Below are 18,712 nucleotides of genomic sequence, written 5' to 3'. Positions count from 1 at the left end.
AAGGAAGGAAAAAAAAAACATGTAGAGAGCGAACACATTCATATTCACAAGCAGAGAATCTTCATACGTTCTTCGCCTCTTGGTACGTTCCTAGGTAAAGAGTTAGAGCTGGCGGCCATTCACTAAAGAAGAAAGAAAAGAAAAAGAAAAAGAAACAAAGAGAACGATATGCAGTCCATTCATACAAAGAAGCTGAGAAACTCCCATACGTTCTTCGCCTTTTGGTACGTTCCTAGGCAGAGTTCGAGCTGGCGGCCATTCACTAAAGAAGAAAGAAAAGAAAGAAAGAAAAAGAAACATATAGAGCGATATGCAATCCATTCATACAAAGAAGCTGAGAAACTACATACGTTCTTCGCCTCTTGGTACGTTCCTAGGCAAAGATGTCGAGCTGGTAGGCTATTCACTAAAGAAGAAAGAAAAGAAAGAAAGAAAAAGAAACAAAGAGAGCGATATGCAGTCCACTCATACAAAGAAGCCGATAAACTCCATACGTTCAACGCCTATAAAACTTGAAGCTGGCAGGCCGTTCACTAAGAAAGAAAGAAAGAAAAGGAAGAAAGAGGAAAAAACATGGAGAACGTACCCACTCACACCCACAACCCGAGAAACTCAATACGTTCTACACTTCTTGGTACGTTCCTAGAAAAAAAAAAAAAACAGTTCCAGCTGGCAGGCCATTCACTGAGGAAGAGAGAAACAGAAAAACACATACACGACGCTATGCAACCCATTCATACCCACGAGAGAGAGAAACTGTATACGACGCACTCTATTTCCCCACTTAAATATGATTAGTTGCAATTGCGTGTGATATTAAAGCATATTTAGTGACTCGTTTCGTTACTGTTTCTTTGCATTTATTCGTCATCACGTAATTATTTATCTAGAAAACGGAGGAGGGGGTGCGGTGACGGGGGCACTAAGCTATTTCCCGTATCCGTCACAATCATGGGTGTTGAGTTCCCTCTAAGTTTTGTGGTGAGATGTATATTTTGTCACGGTTAGAGTGCAATTTGCCGTTAAGTATTTAATTATCTAGAAAACGGAGGAGGGGGTGCGGTGACGGGGGTACTAAGCTATTTCCCGTATCCGTCACAGTCATGGGTGTTGAGTTGAGTTCGTTACGGATACAATTTGCCGTTAAGTATTTATTTATCTAGAAAACGGAGGAGGCGGCGGTGACGGAGGAAGGGGGAACTAAGCTACATATTCCCCGTATCCGTCACAATCACGGGTGTTGACTTCCTCCTAAGTTTTGTGGCGAGAAGTATATTTTGGCAGCGCGATGAGTCACCTTCGAGGCATGAGGATGAAGGCGAGGCAACGGGGTGACAATTTGGGGGCGTGCCAACATGAACACGCGATATTTTGTAAGTTATTCGCCGCCCATTCCTTAGTTCGTCGCCTTAACCGCCCTCAAATAACTGAACTTGAATTAATGGATGCAGTGAATAGCGTTAGTTATAGGCTAGCTGTGACGTGTGTTATTTGAAGGGAATTTCGATAACACAGGTATTTTTACTTGCTGACATTCATATTCATAGTTAGTTGATTAGTTAGTTAGTGTGTTAGTTCGTTAAGTAGTGAGAGGAATGGCTGACCACTCTGTAATTAGTTTAGACGGTTAGTTAAATAATTTAGTTCGTTAATCAGTTAATTTAGCATGTTTTCAATTATTATAGTCACATATTCTACAGGCAAGTGAGATAATACTGGCATATTTATGATGGAAGGTGGCAGATCAAAGAATAAAAGAAAAGAAAAAGAAGAGGAAGACTCGTTACATGTCTCTCTGTAGCTACAAAGAAAAACGAAATGGGTGCTAAAGAATCGTCATTTAGTATAGCCTATTATTATTATTATTATTATTATTATTATTATTATTATTATTATTATTATTATTATTATTAGTAGTAGTAGTAGTAGTAGTAGTAGTAGTAGCATGTATTATTATTTTATTTCTTGTTTTTAGATATTCTGTTGTATATATTGTTTTCATTTTGTTGTTGTTGTTGTTGTTGTTGTTGTTGTTGTTGTGTAAGGGGAGCACACTAACATGAATACAGGTAGCCAATATAGTCCGCAGGTGAGGCAACATAGCATACAGGTAAGAGCTTTATCCCACCTGGCCTTGTTACGCTAATCATTCGCTAATACCTCTTAGATAAAGCATCACATTAGACGTCTTGGCTTACTAATATCAGGGAAACACGTTCTTGATTGATTGATTGATAGGATAGTAAGTAAAGTTGCGTGCATACTCTTATAACTACGCGTGGCTTCGATGCTCATCTCCGTGACTGATATTTTTATTCGTGTTATCGTTGTTGTTGTTGGTGGTGGTGGTGGTGGTGGTGTGGCGTGTGTGTGTGTGTGTGTGTGTGTGTGAGTTGAAATGCATAATACAGTAGCCCTACATTTCGGGTTGTATAATTAGTTAATGTTCCTACTACTACTACTACTACTACTACTACTACTACTACTACTACTACTACTACTACTACTTCTGATATGCAAAATTTACCAAGGGCAATACATGGAGGTTTGAAATCATTATATAAATACTAAATTCCAATGAGCCTGTCTTTATAAGGAAAACCGCCCCTAAAGAAGTAGTATCACAGACGCTAATATAAAAGGCATACACAGTGGGCTCCTGGGAAGTAATATTACACAAACAGTCGAGTATAAACAGTCTCTAATAAGGAAATATATAAACACTGCACGATCAGATAATAGTGAAAGCGTTAGTAGACCACATTAACCGAGGAAGAACACACACACACACACACACACACACACACATACACACACCACAACCCAAATAAAACAAAAAACCTTCCCCCATGTGGCTGGCTTATGCAAGAAGACCCACACATTAGACCAGCGGTTCTTTTACTTCTGCTACCACGCCCCCTTTGAGAATCGGTCCTTCCCTCCACGCCCCCCTCCCTTGCATCAAGAGAAATAATTATCTGAACAGCAAATCAAAGGTGCCCAATACTATAGAAAGGAACCAGACAACGGGGCTCACCAACGATAAATGTATATAAATAGGGCTTTAGAGATAGGGAGGGTGTTAATGAGTGCAGGAAATATTATGCATAAGTATAGACTATCGACTTATTAGATTTACATAGAATTACATAGAGAATCAAACCACACAGACCCCATGGTCCAGACTAGGTGGTCTGTCCTTAAACCTAAGTGATTCTACATTAATCAGAAGGCTCCAAAACGCTGCATTTCAACTCTAGTTAATATTAAGTTGAAGGAAGTGACGGTCGAGCTTGTTTTTTAAAGGAGTCAATCGTGTTACACTGGACCACTGAAGGTGGAAGCTTATTCCACTTAAGTTAGTATAGGCTAAGCAATATATACATTTTTGCTTTTTCCTAAACTTATCAATATTATCCCACGTTCTTCAGAAACTAACAAACATAGGAGAAATAGTGATAGAGAGGGGGTTAATAAGTGCAGTAAATATTAAGCATAAAACTATCGACTTGGAACACTTCAGTTAGTAAAAGCGATACATACTTTTGCTTTTTTCTCATAACCTTATCAATATTAGCCTAAGCTCTTACGAAAATAGCAAATACAAGACAGACTCCTACTCTTCCCCCTGGGCTCGCGTCCCCCCCCCATGGAAATTAATTCGCTCCCTAGGGTGGTGGCACGCTTCCCAGGTTAAGAAAGAACCACTCAATGCACTAGACACGCACACGTCGTCATATTTGCTAACATTCAACGTAAGCAGGAGGAGAGAGATGCAAAGAGCTAACATCAGCAATACTAGAGGCAGACAGAGGGCGGATCACCTGGCTGGCGACACATGGCAGGCACGGCGTTACCAGATTGCATATATCAGCTTCAGGCCCCAAAAAACTACCGTAGCCACACTGATAACGACATCCAATTCAACCTAGTGTTAAAACCATGAGGTATCGATGTTATTTTATCCACTTATGGGTCGGAAAACCGGAAAATACGAGGTGCTAGCAACGATAGAGCCTGGTTACATTGATGGCATCCTCTCCTCGCCTTCAGTTCACTCTCAGACGTAAGGGGAGGAGGGTGCGTGTTACTCCTCCTCATGCAACATTGACTCTCTCAGTGGGACAAATATTACACTTGAGGAATTCCTGAAGCACAGTGCGGCCATAGGAAGGTTGGTGCTCGTCAGGGGTGTAAGGGCGTGGCGGGGGAGGGCTGCAGAAGGGAAGAAAGGGCCCCAGCAGATGGCATATTCACTGGTTTGGGGGAACGCTTGTATACGGTGGGACGGGTGGTGACGGGTGCGTAAAAATGCGTATATTTACATCGTGTACGTGTGTGTGTGTGTGTGTGTGTGTGTGTGTGTGTGTGTGTGTGTGTGTGTCGGGATTCTCGTAAACATCAACATCAACAACAAGAAAATGAAAAAGGGTTTGTTTACACTGTCGATTTTCAGAATGGTCGTGAATGTAAGGGATTGTGTTTTGTTTTGCTTTATTTTTGTTGTTTTGTTTCGTTTCGTTTGGTTTTGTATGGTTGGGTTTTGTCACGTTACCATTGTCAGTTTTCGTGTTATTGTTGTTGTTGGTGGTGGTGGAGGTGATGGTGGTGGTGGTGTGAGTGTGTGTGTGTGTGTGTGTGTGTGTGTGTTTGTGTTGATTTGCATAATACAGTAGCCCTACATTTCCGGTTGTATAATTGATTAATGTTCCTGCTAGTCTACTACTACTACTACTACTACTACTACTACTTCTACTTATATATACCACTACTACTGCAGCTGCTTCTACTGCTACCACTACTACTACTACTACTACTACTACTTCTACTACTATCTGCATAATGTTTACCCTCGAGGATGTTATGGTATGTATGTGTGAGCGAATTGCTGAGAAGGTGATGCCAATATCTTTATTATTATTATTATTATTATTATTATTATTATTATTATTATTATTATTATTATTATTATTATTATTATTATTGTTGTTGTTGTTATTGTTCGAGGTCGTGTTGGTGCTCGTGATCGTGTTATTTATGGTAGTAGTAGTAGTAGTAGTGGTAGTAGTAGTAGTAGTAGTAGTAGTTGTAGTAGTAGTGGTTGCGGTGGTGGTATTATTATTATTATTATTATTATTATTATTATTATCAGTAGTAGTACCGTAGTCAGTTTATTCAGTGCTAAAAAGAACATTCAGGATTTCCGTACTGCAACACACACACACACACACACACACACACACACATACACACACACACCAAGGCTATATTTATTTTCAGTGTTTTCCTTCCTTGTTTTGATGTTTTCGTGCAATTCCTCGACGCTCCTCTTCGTAACGTCGCTGTTTCATCATCATTACTTATCCCCATCTTGGTATTAGGGCGACGTGGAGGAAAATTAGGCGTGTGTCGATTTGGCGTTATCGTATCTCGCTAATTGTCGTATACGTATTTTCAACCCCTGTCATTAAGTTGTTTTGTCTTTTCTTTCCTATTTTTCTTGGCTTTTTTTATTGCTTTTTTTTTTGTCTCAAACGTTTATCTGTACTTTTCTTTGTGTTTGTCTTCCTTTTTTTCCCTTTTTTCCTTTGTTTTTTTCCGTCTTTCATACGTTTATCCATTTTTTGCTTTGTGTCTTCGTTGTCTTTGTTTTTCTTTTTTTTCTTAATTCGTCTGTTTCTATCTTCTTTTCCTTTACTCTTCCTTCCTTTCTTAATTTTTTTTCTTCATTCTTCCTTCCATTTTCTTTCTCACTTTCATTCATCCATTTCTTCGTTTCATTTTCCCTTCCTTCCTTCATTCATTTATTCATTCCTTTCTTGCTGTGTGAAGTCAACTTTCTCCATTATTCTTCCTTTGATTCATCCATTCCTTCCCTCCTTCCCTCCCTGCCTTCTTTTATCCCTTTCTTCCCTCCTCTCCCAGTATGAAATCATCTCTATCCACATTTCTTACATACTTTTATCCACACCTTCCCTCCTTCATATTCTCTCTCTCTCTCTCTCTCTCTCTCTCTCTCTCTCTCTCTCTCTCTCTCTCTCTCTCTCATTTCACAAGGTACGTATACCATCAATTTACTCATGACAACCACGTCCTTGGCGCCTCACGAAGATGAATGAATGGTGGAAGGTCATGAGTCTTTTGTGTGTCTTGAGTACTCGCCCCTTGAGAGAGAGAGAGAGAGAGAGAGAGAGAGAGAGGTATGAAAAGGGTTCTATGATTGAAAAAAAAAGATAGGATGAAGGGAAGTTTAGTAAAAGGAGAATGGAAGAAGTTTTAAGTAAAGTTGCGATAGATTGATTTGTAAGTAGATAGATATGTAGGGAAATAGATAGATAGACAGATACGTAGATATAGATATAGTAGGTAGAGAGAGATAAATGTTGCTTGAATTAAATGGTAGAACATATGCAAGAGAGAGAGAGAGAGAGAGAGAGAGAGAGAGAGAGAGAGAGAGAGAGAGAGAGAGCAGGATGTACCCAAGCAATCATGATGGTGAGTAAGGCGAGACTAACAATAAAAACAACACCTGGGTGACTAAGAAGAGGTCAAAGTCACGTGACCTCCAACTCCACAGCGTCAATGGCTCAAGTGGAACCCGTTGGCGTCAGGAACTGTACTTAAGAGGACACTCCACTTAGCTGTAGTGTGTGTGTGTGTGTGTGTGTGTGTGTGTGTGTGTGTCGATGGGCTGGATTGATTATTCTCCAAGGTTTTGTTTTGTTTTTCTTATTTTTTGTTGTTTCTTGTTTTTAGGTTTTCTGTCGTAATATTTTCATTTTGTTGTTGTTGTTGTTGTTGTTGTTGTTGTTGTTGTTCCTCTGTTTACTGGTATTTGTTTTTGTTATTTGTTTTCATTCATTCACTCATTCATTCTTTCATTCATTCGTTGTGGTTTGCATTTCTTCATTGCAGTATCAATGGTATATTTTTATCCTTTTATCTGTTTCTCCCTTCGTTCCTTCCTTCAATTCTCTTCTTTCCTTCCCTGCTTGATTTCTTCCTTCATTCCCTGCTTCCTACCTTCCTTCCTTTCTTCTTTCCTTCCTTCCTTTCATGCTTTCTTTCTACTCATCTATCTGCATCTATATCCACCCAACCACGCCATTATGACATTTGCAACACCATTATTCTCCTGAAGCTTATTTTTATCATTTGTTTCCTCCTCCTCCTCCTACTACTACTACTACTACTACTACTACTACTACTACTACTACTACTACTACTACTACTTGCTCGTTCTTTTTGTTCTAATTCTTTTTTCTTTTTATTAACTGCTTTTACTTTCTCACAGTGAATCTTCTTTGCCTGTATTTCCTGAAGCGTTGACTTGGTGGTTTTGTAATCTGCCAAAGCAACACTTCTTCATGTAACACCACAGCGACCCACTGCTCTCCTTTCCACAACACGCAACACGGAACAGAACATACCTACATAGTCATTTCTGCTACCCCTCCTCCTCCTCCTCCTCCTCCTCCTCTGTAATACATCACGCACCACAGAACAGAACATACCTACATATTCATTTGCGTAACCCTCCTATTCCTCTCTCCCTCCCCCTCCTCCTCCTCCTCTGTAATACATCACGCACCACACAACAGAACATGCTACCTACATAGTCATTTGCGTAACTCCTCCTCCACCACCTCTGCACTACATCACCACACACCGTCACCACCACCGCCTTCATGCCACGTCCCGTCATCATCATTGCTTGCATCATCATCACCACCACCATCACTCACCAGACGTCATTTTTACTTCCTCCATGTTACAGAAGACTACGCATCACCTCCACTATTGAGTCATCACCGCCACTGAATCACCACCACACGCCACGGTACACCTCCACTTTTATCTTTATCCTTATTCTCGCATCATCATCATCACCAGTTCACCACACAGCCTGATTTATCTCACCACCACTACCATCACCACCTGAGACGTCACCACCTCCACTACCACCACCACCGCCCTATCTCCTTTCCGTTCTCCGTGTAAATATATCTCCCTTGTGACATGCCTTCCTCCACCACATCCTTCCTTCTACTTCCTTCACCACCACCACCACCACCATAGTCCTACAGCATCCCAGCATCCACCACCGCTATCTCTTGACATACATCGCTGACACTGTAAACATTTCGTCACCCAAGAACACATATTTGACAAGGCTTTCGTAGGAGTTGTGGGCATTTCCAGGAGTAGTTTTATGACCCTGGTGGTAGCGTGACCCTTCTTCTGTACCATGAACCTAAAGAAACACTCATTAGAATCCGACTGACCCCCTCTTTGACCTTTAGAAATAGCTGATGTGAAAAGTGTAAGTATCTTATAATACCGACCTATTACTTGTCACCTCCACCACCATCACTATCACCACCTTCAACACCACTGCTTTCACTCCCCCGCCCCCCATAGTATCACCAGTACGAACTAGTTCTTATCCTGCCCCCCTCTTCACCTACACCCCCCCCCTCTATCCCTATCTCCATCATCCATCCATCCCTTCCTGGCTTCCTCTACCTCTCATCTCCTGTCTCTCCTTCATCCGTCCTTTCTCTCCTTATGTATGTATGGGGTTAAGAACTTAAGGCACAGAAGGGTAAAGTTGAGGATAGGATTAAGGATATAGGAAAGGCTTAAGGATAAATGAGGAAATGGAGTATAAAGGTCGTTAGAATAAGTTTTTTTAGTATTAATAAGTAGTATCGGGTTCCCTTTACGACAAGTTTCCAAGGCCACAGAGAAGATTAACCGGACTTTCTTGGGTGACTTTTCTTTCCCGTTCATTGTGTAGAAGTCCTGTGTCCTCTCCTCCCGAAACTGACCTCTTTTTCGGCCGCTCTTCTGCACTCTTTTTAGGAGCAGTAAGTAGGTAGCGGGCTTTTTTATTTTTCATTATTGCTTTCTTTTTTTATGCCCTTGAACTGTCTCCTTTGCTGTAAAAAAAAAATATCACCAGGGTCACAAAGCAGGCTATGAAAATCACCTGCAATTTCTACGAGAGGCTTTTCAAATAGGTGAACATGGATGCAAGGTCCGACATAGGCCTACTGACGAAATAGGTATCTTTCCTTAACACTGAACCAAGGAATGAAAGCTTATATAAATCCTCTCCACTTTTATATTCTTTTGTTTATGTTTTATGTGAGAAAAGTGATTCAATACTAATTACCTACTGATTGGGGTTTTTAAATAGCTTCCGGTGGTGGTGGTGGTGGTGGTGAGTTGGAGGTGGATGAGGTGATGGTGGAATGTGATGATGAGGAGGAGAGGGAGAAGGTGGTGGTGAAGGTAAAGATGGTGGTGGTTGTGGTGATAGTGATGATGGTGGTAGTGGTTGCGGTGATGGTGGTGGTGGTTGCGGTGACGGTGGTGGTGCAGTCAGGTTTTGTCGCGTGTCAGGTGTCACAAAAGGGGACCACCGGTGTGTGTGTGTGTGTGTGTGTGTGTGTGTCCTCCGGGCAGGATTGCAAAACTTTACGTACACAAGCACTGCCATGACGCCACACACACACACACACACAAAGACAACCATGTGGGGGTGATCTGAGAGAGAGAGAGAGAGAGAGAGAGAGAGAGAGAGAGAGAGAGAGAGAGAGAAGTGAAGAAAACTCATCCTCATTCCACCCTTTATCCGATTTCTCATCTCCTCCTCCTCCTCCTCCTCCTTCGCATGTTAATCTATCTCCCCTCCAAGTTTTCTCTCCCTCCCTCATTTTCTCCCTCCCTTTCCTTTCTCCATGATCTCCGATACTGATTACTCTCTCTCTCTCTCTCTCTCTCTCTCTCTCTCTCTCTCTCTCTCTCTCTCTCTCTCTCTCTCTCTCTCTCTCGCTCCTTCATATCCTCGCCCCTCGAATTTTCAGCGGACAAGAACGAGCCCGGAGGAACCTAATATGAAACAGGAGCCTTGATTTTGTCGGCCGGTGGTGGTGGTGGTGGTATAGGAGGGGGGGTTAGTAATGGTGTGGTGGTGGTGGTAGTGGTGGGGGCGGTTTGGGGGGGTGTAGTAATGTGGTAGTGGTGATGGTGGTGGTGGTGACGGTGGTGGTAGGGGGGGGGGGGGTGTAGTGATGGTGGTGGTGGTGGTGGTATACTTCTTGTCTCCTTCGCTGGAACAAAGGTTTATTATGAAGGAGAGAGAGAGAGAGAGAGAGAGAGAGAGAGAGAGAGAGAGAGAGATTAGATCGTCATGCATATTATATTTCTTTGTTTTCATGTTTTATTCCTAGCTTATACATGCATTAATTCATTCATACATACATACATACATACATGCATGCATTTCCAAATCTAACCACCACCTTACCAAGCCTAACCTTACCTAGTCTACCCTTACCTAAACTAGCCTTACCTTACCTGACCTAACTTTATCTAATTTTATATCACCTAATTTACCAAACCTTACCTTATCTTTTCTTAACCCAACCTAACGTTACTTTACCTAACCTAACCTTACCTAGCCTAACCTCACCTAACATAACCTTACCTAACCTAATGTTACCTTACTTTACCTTACCTTACCTAACCTTACCTAACCCTACCTAAAATGAACACAACCTTACCTTACCTTACCTAACATAACATAACCTTCCCTAAAATAAATACAACCTTACCTTACCTAACATTACCTAACCCTTCCTAAAATTAACACAACCTAACCTTACCTTACCTAACATAACATAACATTACCCAACCCTCACCTAATAGTTACTGTAACCAATAGGAATGTTACCACCAACACCCTCAATCACAACCTGTCTTAGAATACCCTCAAGGTTTCATTAATACTTTTTTGCTGCATTTAATTCTTGGTCCTGTCTTTATCAGTGTTCATCTGTCTTTTAATCTTCCAGCTTTCCTTTATATTCGAGCTTACAGTATGTAGTTTTGGTCTTCTGTCACTGTCTTTGTTCATCCTTTTTTAATACTCAAGGTTTTCATCATTTTTGAGCTTACTGTAAGTAGTCTTGGTCCTGTCTTTATCAATGTTCAACTGTCTTTTAATACTCAAGCTTTCCTTTATATTCGAGCTTACTGGATATAGTTTTGGTCCTCTGTCTATCAATGTTCATCTGTCTTTCAATACCCTCAAGCTTTCCTTTATTTTCGAGCTTATTGTATGTAGGTTTATCCCTGTCTTTATCAATGTTCCTCTGTCTTTGTCTTTTAATACTCTCAAGCTTTCCTTTATATTCGAGCTTACTGGATGTAGTTTTGGCCCTCTGTCTTTATCAATGTTCATCTTTTTAATACTCTCAAGCTTTTCTTTATTTTCGAGCTTATTGTATGTAGGTTTATCCCTGTCTTTATCAATGTTCCTCTGTCTTTTAATACTCTCAAGCCTTACTTTATATTCGAGCTAATTGCATGTAGTTTTAGGTCCTGTTTCTCTATCTGTGTTCATCTTGGCTAATGTTGACCTGTTTTTTTTAATACTCTCAAGCTTAAATTTATACGATCAAGGTTCCTGCATTGATTTTTGGTCCTGTGTCATTATCTTTGTTCATCTGTGCTAATGCTCCTTTAATTAATACTATCGACCTACCTGCATCTAATTTTACGCCTTGTGTCTTTGTTTGTGTTCACCTGTGCTAATCTTCACATGCCTTTTAATACTCACACGCTTTCCTTTACTTTCGATCTCCTTGCTTTGATTTTTTTTGGGGGGTCCTGTTTCTTATCTGTGTTCGTGTGTGTTGGTGTTCCTCCTTTTAATTAATACAATCGACCTACCTGCATTTAATTTTACGTCCTGTGTCTTTGCTTGTTTTCACCTTTGCTAATATTCACATGCCTTTTAATACTAACGCTTTCCTTTACTTTCTTGGGGGTCTTGTTTCTTTGTTTCTTAATCTGTTTTCGTGTGTGCTAGTGTTCCTCCTTTTAATTATCGACCTACCTGCATTTAATTAAGTCCCGTGTCTTTGTTTTGTTCACCTGTGCTAATCTTCTCATGCCTTTTAATACTCACGCTTTCCTTTACTCCATTTCCTTGCATTGATATTTTTGGGTCCTGCTTCTTTACCCGTGGTCATCTGTGCTACTGTTCCTCCTCCTCCTCGTTGTTGATGTTTACCTCTGTGTCTGCGTTTTGTCTTTGCTTGCCGTGTTTAATTGGTCTGTTAGTTAATTGGCAGGTAACTCAACACCTTGGAGGGCCTGTATTAGTGTTGTTGTTAAAGTTGTTGTTGTTGTTGCTACTATGATTACTACTTTATATTAGGCAACAGCTACAAAAACTACTACTTCGACTACTAATAATAATGATATTTTTTTTTCCATCTTTTTCCTCTTCTTCTTCTTTTTCTTCTACTTCTTCTTCCTCAACATTGTATTATTACGAAACAGCGAGCATAAAGTGTGTGTGTGTGTGTGTGTGTGTGTGTGTGTGTGTGTGTGTGTGTGTGTGTGTGTGTGTGTGTGTGTAGGCAGGCAGGTAGGGTTGACCTCCAGCTTAACATAATATTACACACACACACACACACACACACACACACACACACACACACTCGTTCACCATCACCACTACCACTTTTTTACAACTCTCTTGAACTAATTGTTGTTGGTGGTGATGGTGGTAGTAATCTCATTATTGGAGTTTAATTAACGTATCTAGAACGAACTAGTTTGTACCGCGTAGTTCACCATACAAGGTTGTAATACGGTCGTCACTTTGTATCACTCCGCCACCTCATTATTATTATTATTATTATTATTATTATTATTATTATTATTATTATTATTATTATGATTATTACTATTACGTGTAGTGGCAACTCGAGAGGTGTGTAAACAAAGTGAGTGGGTGGTTAAGAGAGAGAGAGAGAGAGAGAGAGAGAGAGAGAGAGAGAGTTTCCATTCTTGTCTTGTCTCCCTCCCACGGTTGCTGTTTTTTGTATTAGTTTGACCCACGTGGATATCCTAAAGTGGCGTGTGTGTGTGTGTGTGTGTGTGTGTGTGTGTTACAGAAGTAGGTATAAGTATGTATATAAACCATTCCTCTTTTTTTTATCTCCCTCCCAATCTCTTCTTGTCATTCTTATTTATCTCGCTTCTCCTTAATCTCCTCACTGTTTCCTGTCACCTTATCGCCGCTCTTTCCATTCATAGTGTCGCTCATTAAACTTCCCTCCCGTTCACGAATTATCTTGTTGACGTTTAAGTCTTTCGTTTACTCACCTCATTTATTTCCACACCTTATCTTCCGTCCTGTGTCTTTCCCACGGTTCACTATATACGCCATGGGGAGAGAGAGAGTTACAGACATTTAAAAAGAGGAGGAAGAGAAGGAAAAGAATCTAGAATTACAAGACATGCATACAAACAAACTAAGAAGAGGAGGAAGAGGCAGAATAGTTATCAATAGACGGAAAATAGACGAACATGCAAGAATAATAACTAGGCATAATTAGAGAGAGAGAGAGAGAGAGAGAGAGAGAGAGAGAGAGAGAGTTATATAGACAGTTAAGGAGAGGAAGAAGAGAAGGAAAAAGATCTTGACACACAAAATAGACAAGCTTATATACAAGACAAACATATATATAAACAAACTAAGACAAGACAAGACAAACACTTGTATAAACAAAGAAGAGGAGGAAGAGGAAAAGGCAGAATAGATATCAATAGACGGAAAATAGACAAACAAAAATGATAACCACGAATAATTTAAAACAGGAAATGAACAAGAATTAGTAAAAAAAAAAACCGGAGAGAGAGAGAGAGAGAGAGAGAGCTGCCAATAGTGCTAAACACGTATTGTCTGAGTAAGAGGCGTGGAGGGCACCTGAGGGGAGCCTGAGGGGAAGGTAAGGGCGTGTGAGAGGAGGAGGAGGAGGAAGAGGAGGAGGAGGAGGAGGAGGAGGAGATAAAGTCCACTACAAAACTTCATTGAGTCTCTTGTGATCACCTGAGAAATGGCACTCTCTCTCTCTCTCTCTCTCTCTCTCTCTCTCTCTCTCTCTCTCTCTCTCCCCCTTGGTGTAAATACATATATTTGTCCATGGTCTCATTTACATAGATTTACCCATTTCTCTCTCTCTCTCTCTCTCTCTCTCTCTCTCTCTCTCTCTCTCGTTAATTCATAAATGCAACTGTCACCTCATCAGCAGTAATTTCTATTCTCTCTCTCTCTCTCTCTCTCTCTCTCTCTCTCTCTTTGATAAGACGTTGAAAGCCAGCCAATTCTATACAGAGAGAGAGAGAGAGAGAGAGAGAGAGTCGAGGAAACATTCTCGACTGAAAGAAAAAGATGAACGGCCTTCTTTTCTTTTTCCTCTTCCCCTCCTCCTCCTCCTCCTCCTCCTCCTCCTCCTCTTCTTCCTCTTCTCTCTCTCTCTCTCTCTCTCTCTCTCTCTCTCTCTCTCTCTCTCTCTCTCTCTCTCTCTCTCTCTCTCACACACACACACACACACACACACAGACAGACACACATGCATACAAGGTCGAGAGAGAGAGAGAGAGAGAGAGAGAGAGAGAGAGAGAGAGAGAGAGAGAGAGAGAGAATGCAGGTGGAGGAGGAAGAGGAGGAGGAGGAGGAGGATGCCGGAGGGAAATACTTGGCCTGTCCTGAGACGTAGAGTTCCCACGGTCTTTGCTCTCTCTCTCTCTCTCTCTCTCTCTCTCTCTCTCTCTCTCTCTCTCTCTTATTATTCCTCCGTTTTTCTCTTCCTCTCTTCCTTCCTTTCTTCCTTCATCCTTTCCTTTTTTTCATTTGTGTTTTCATTCCCTTCTTCTTTTTACTTACACCCATTTCTTTGTTTCTTTTCATTCATGTTTTTTTTCTCTATTCAAAGGTTTTTCTCAATTTTTTTTCTTATTCATTTGTTATTCATTCCACCATTCATTCATTTCTTCCTTCAAATTCATTCCATTCCTCGTTCACTGTCTCACCCATTTCTTTTTTTTTTCATTCTTTTTTTTCTCAATTCAAAGGTTTTTCTCGTTTTTTTTATCTTTTTCATTTGTTATTCATTCATTCCAGCATTCATTCATTTCTTCCTTCAAATTCATTCCATTCCTCGTTCACTGTCTCACCCATTTTTTTTTTCACTTTTTTTCTCAATTCAAAGGTTTTTCTCAATTTTTTATCTTATTCATTTCTTATTCATTCATTCCAGCATTCATTCATTTCCTCCTTCACGTTCATTCCATTCCTCGTTCACTGTCTCACCCATTTCTTTGTTTCTTTTAATTCTTCTGTTTTATTCTCTATTCAAAGTTTTTTTTCTTGTTTTTTTTTCGTCATTCATTTCTTATTCATTCATTCCAGCATTCCTTCATTTCTTCCTTCACGTTCATTCCATTCCTCGTTCACTGTCTCACCCATTTCTTTGTTTCTTTTCATTCTTGTGTTTTCTCTATTCAAATTTTTTTCTCGTTTTATTTCCTCATTCATTTCTTATTCATTCGTTCCACCATTCCTTCATTTCCTCCTTCACGTTCATTCCATTCCTCGTTCACTGTCTCACCCCACTTCTTTGTTTCTTTTCATTCTTGTGTTTTCTCTATTCAAAGTTTTTTCTCGTTTTATTTCCTCATTCATTTCTTATTCATTCATTCCAGCATTCCTTCATTTCCTCCTTCACGTTCATTCCATTCCTCGTTCACTGTCTCACCCATTTCTTTGTTTCTTTTAATTCTTCTGTTTTATTCTCTATTCAAAGTTTTTTTCTTGTTTTTTTTTTCGTCATTCATTTCTTATCCTTTCATTCCAGCATTCCTTCAAATCTTCCTTCACGTTCATTCCATTCCTCGTTCACAGTCTCACTCCTATCTAATATCCTCCTGTAGGTTTTATTGATCTTTTATTGAGTCCCTATATCATGTTTTTAATTATTCACCATTATTTTTATTTTTGGTTTTATATTATAGTTTATTTAGTTCACGTTCGGCGCTATGTGACCTTGCATATGGGGCGCCAAAAACAGACTGCCCCAATAGTCATCATCATCACCTATTTTTTTTCTATCCCTTTCTCCTTCCTCTCCTCCTTCTTTGTATTCCTTCCTTCCTTCATTCATTTATTATTCATTCATTTATTCATTTATTCATTCCTCTTTTTGTGTTCCTCGGCTTCTCTATTCTCCTTTCTTTCTCTTCATTATCTTTTCATTTCTTCCTTTTCATTAATTTTCTCCTCAGTTCCTTTTTCCTCTTTCCTTTCTATTCATCTCTCCTTCCTCTCCTCCTTTGTATTCCTTCCTTCCTTCCTCCTTCATTTATTATTCATTTATTCATTCCTTTATCTCTGTCTCATTCTTTTTTTGTGTTCCTCGGCTTCTCTCCTTTTTCTTCATTATCTTCATTTCCTTTTTTTCATTCATTTTTTCCACTGTTCCTTTTTCCTATCTTTCTTTCCCTCCCACTATCATTTTCTTCATTCCTTCATTTTTTTCTTCCTTCCTCTTTCCTTTTTTCCTTTTATTTTTTTCCTTTCTCGGCTTAATTTTCATTCTTCATTTTTGAGGCGCTGATAATGAGTCTCTCTCTCTCTCTCTCTCTCTCTCTCTCTCTCTCTCTCTCTCTCTCTCTCTCTCTCTCTCTCTCATATTTTCTTTCATTTTTCCTCCAACTCCCCTCCTTTACCCCCACCTTCTTCTTCCCTCCATTCCTCCCATTCCTTCCTCCTCCTCCACTTCCTCTCTTTGGTTCTGTCCTTCCTCCCCTCCCCCCTCCTCCCCCTCCTCCTCTTCCTCTCACCCCCCCCATCTCTTCCCCTTCCTCCTCTCCCGCATTCCTCTCCCACGTCTCATCTCACCACGCCCTTTCCTCCTCTCTACTTCTCTCTCTCTCTCTCTCTCTCTCTCTCTCTCTCTCTCTCTCTCTCACCTTATCTCCGCTCTCTCCCTCTTATCTTCCTGTTCTCTCTCTCTCTCTCTCTCTCTCTCTCTCTCTCTCTCTCTCTCTCTCTCTCTCTCTCTCTCTCTCTCTCTCTCTCTCTCTCTCAGACATAACAGGTGTGCTAACCTTTCTTTCCCACGTCTACAAAGACCTTGGCACACCTGTCTCTCTCTCTCTCTCTCTCTCTCTCTCTCTCTCTCTCTCTCTCTCTCTCTCTCTCTCTCTCTCTCTCTCTCTCTCTCTCTCTATCTATCTATCTTTGTGTGTGTGTGTGTGTGTGTGTGTGTGTGTGTGTGTGTGTGTATACAATGACGAATTAACGTGTAATATTTCTGTGTATATATGTATGTATGTATGTATGTATGTATGTATGTATGTGCGAGAGACGAGTGGATGTATGCATTTAATTAGAAGTGTAATTGTTCGTGTAATGAAATCGCTTTTATAATCATGTTTAACTGTTATTGTTTTTGTTCATTTAAATCTGTGAGATATGCCTCTGCGTGTGTGTGTGTGTGTGTGTGTGTCATTAGCTTTCACCCCTTTTCAATGCACAGTCATTTGCAGAGAGAGAGAGAGAGAGAGAGAGAGAGAGAGAGAGAGAGAGAGAGAGAGAGAGAGAGAGAGAGAGAGAGAGGAAAGGAAAGCAGAAAATAGAGGAAAACAGGAGAATGAGATAGAGATTAAAGCAGAAGGAAAGAGAGAGAGAGAGAGAGAGAGAGAGAGAGAGAGAGAGAGAGAGAGAGAGAGAGAGAGGGGGAAAACAGAAGGAAAGAGGAGGGAGGGAGGGAGGAATGACTTACTTATATGGCGAGCGTCGACACGGATGACTGCCGCTGTGCCTTCTCTGACCTTGAGAGAGAGAGAGAGAGAGAGAGAGAGAGAGAGAGAGAGAGAGAGAGAGAGAGAGAGAGAGAATAATGCTGCTCCAATGAATGTTTAATTAATGAGTTGACTGATTGCTTAGTGGTGGTGATTAGCAGTTTAATATCGATAATAATAATAATAACGGTAATTGTAATGATCATAAAAATAACAATACCCACTGAATGACTGACTTACTGGATGACTGACTGACTGACTGACTGACTGTTATAAGCACTATGAATATTTCGAAGGCCAAATGACTGACTGACTGACTGACTAAATAAATAAATAATCTAGGTACTGACTGACTGACTAACGGAATGACTGACTTACTGGATAACTAACTGACTGACTGACTGGCTATTATAAGCACTATGAATATTTCGAAGACTGACTGACTGACTGACTGACTGACTGAATGAATGAATAATCTACTGACTTAACTGACTGACTGACTAACGGAATGACTGACTTACTGGATAACTAACTGACTGACTGACTGACTATTATAAGCACTATGAATATTTCGAAGACTGACTGACTGACTGAATAATCTACTGACTGAACTGACTGACTGACTAACGGAATGACTGACTGATCGACTGACTAACTGACTGACTATTATGAGCACTCTCGGACTGACTGAATAACTGATGTACTGACTAACTGACAATGACTGACCGACTGACTAATATATTGACCGACTGGCTGACTAACTGACTGATTAACGGATTGACTGACTGGGTGACTGACTGACTGACTGACTGACAAACTGATGTACTGACTAACTGACTGACTGACTGGCTGACTGACTAACTTATTGACCGACTAACTGACTGATTAACGGATTGACTGACTGTTTGACTGACTGACTGACTGACAAACTGATGTACTGACTAGCTGACTGACTGACTGACTGACTGACTGACTAACTTATTGACCGATTGACTGACTAACCTTAGACTGATTAAGGGACTGACTGACTGGAAAACCGACT

General features: G+C 40.5%; 1 protein-coding gene across 2 annotated transcripts in view; it reads left to right on the top strand.

Moving 5' to 3' along the window:
• Positions 1-4,030: 4,030 nt before the first annotated feature.
• The window catches only part of LOC126982988 (E3 ubiquitin-protein ligase MIB2-like), a 45,822-nt gene continuing 31,140 nt past the window's right edge, over positions 4,031-18,712 (top strand). For both annotated transcript variants that reach the window (XM_050835380.1, XM_050835379.1), the window contains exon 1: positions 4,031-4,174. The gene's annotated coding sequence lies outside the window, so the exon portion shown is untranslated. The remainder of the gene's footprint in view (positions 4,175-18,712) is intronic.

This window comes from Eriocheir sinensis, chromosome 52, assembly GCF_024679095.1.
Source record: "Eriocheir sinensis breed Jianghai 21 chromosome 52, ASM2467909v1, whole genome shotgun sequence".
NCBI lineage: Eukaryota > Metazoa > Arthropoda > Malacostraca > Decapoda > Varunidae > Eriocheir > Eriocheir sinensis.
This window is presented reverse-complemented; position numbering and strand designations above follow the sequence as displayed.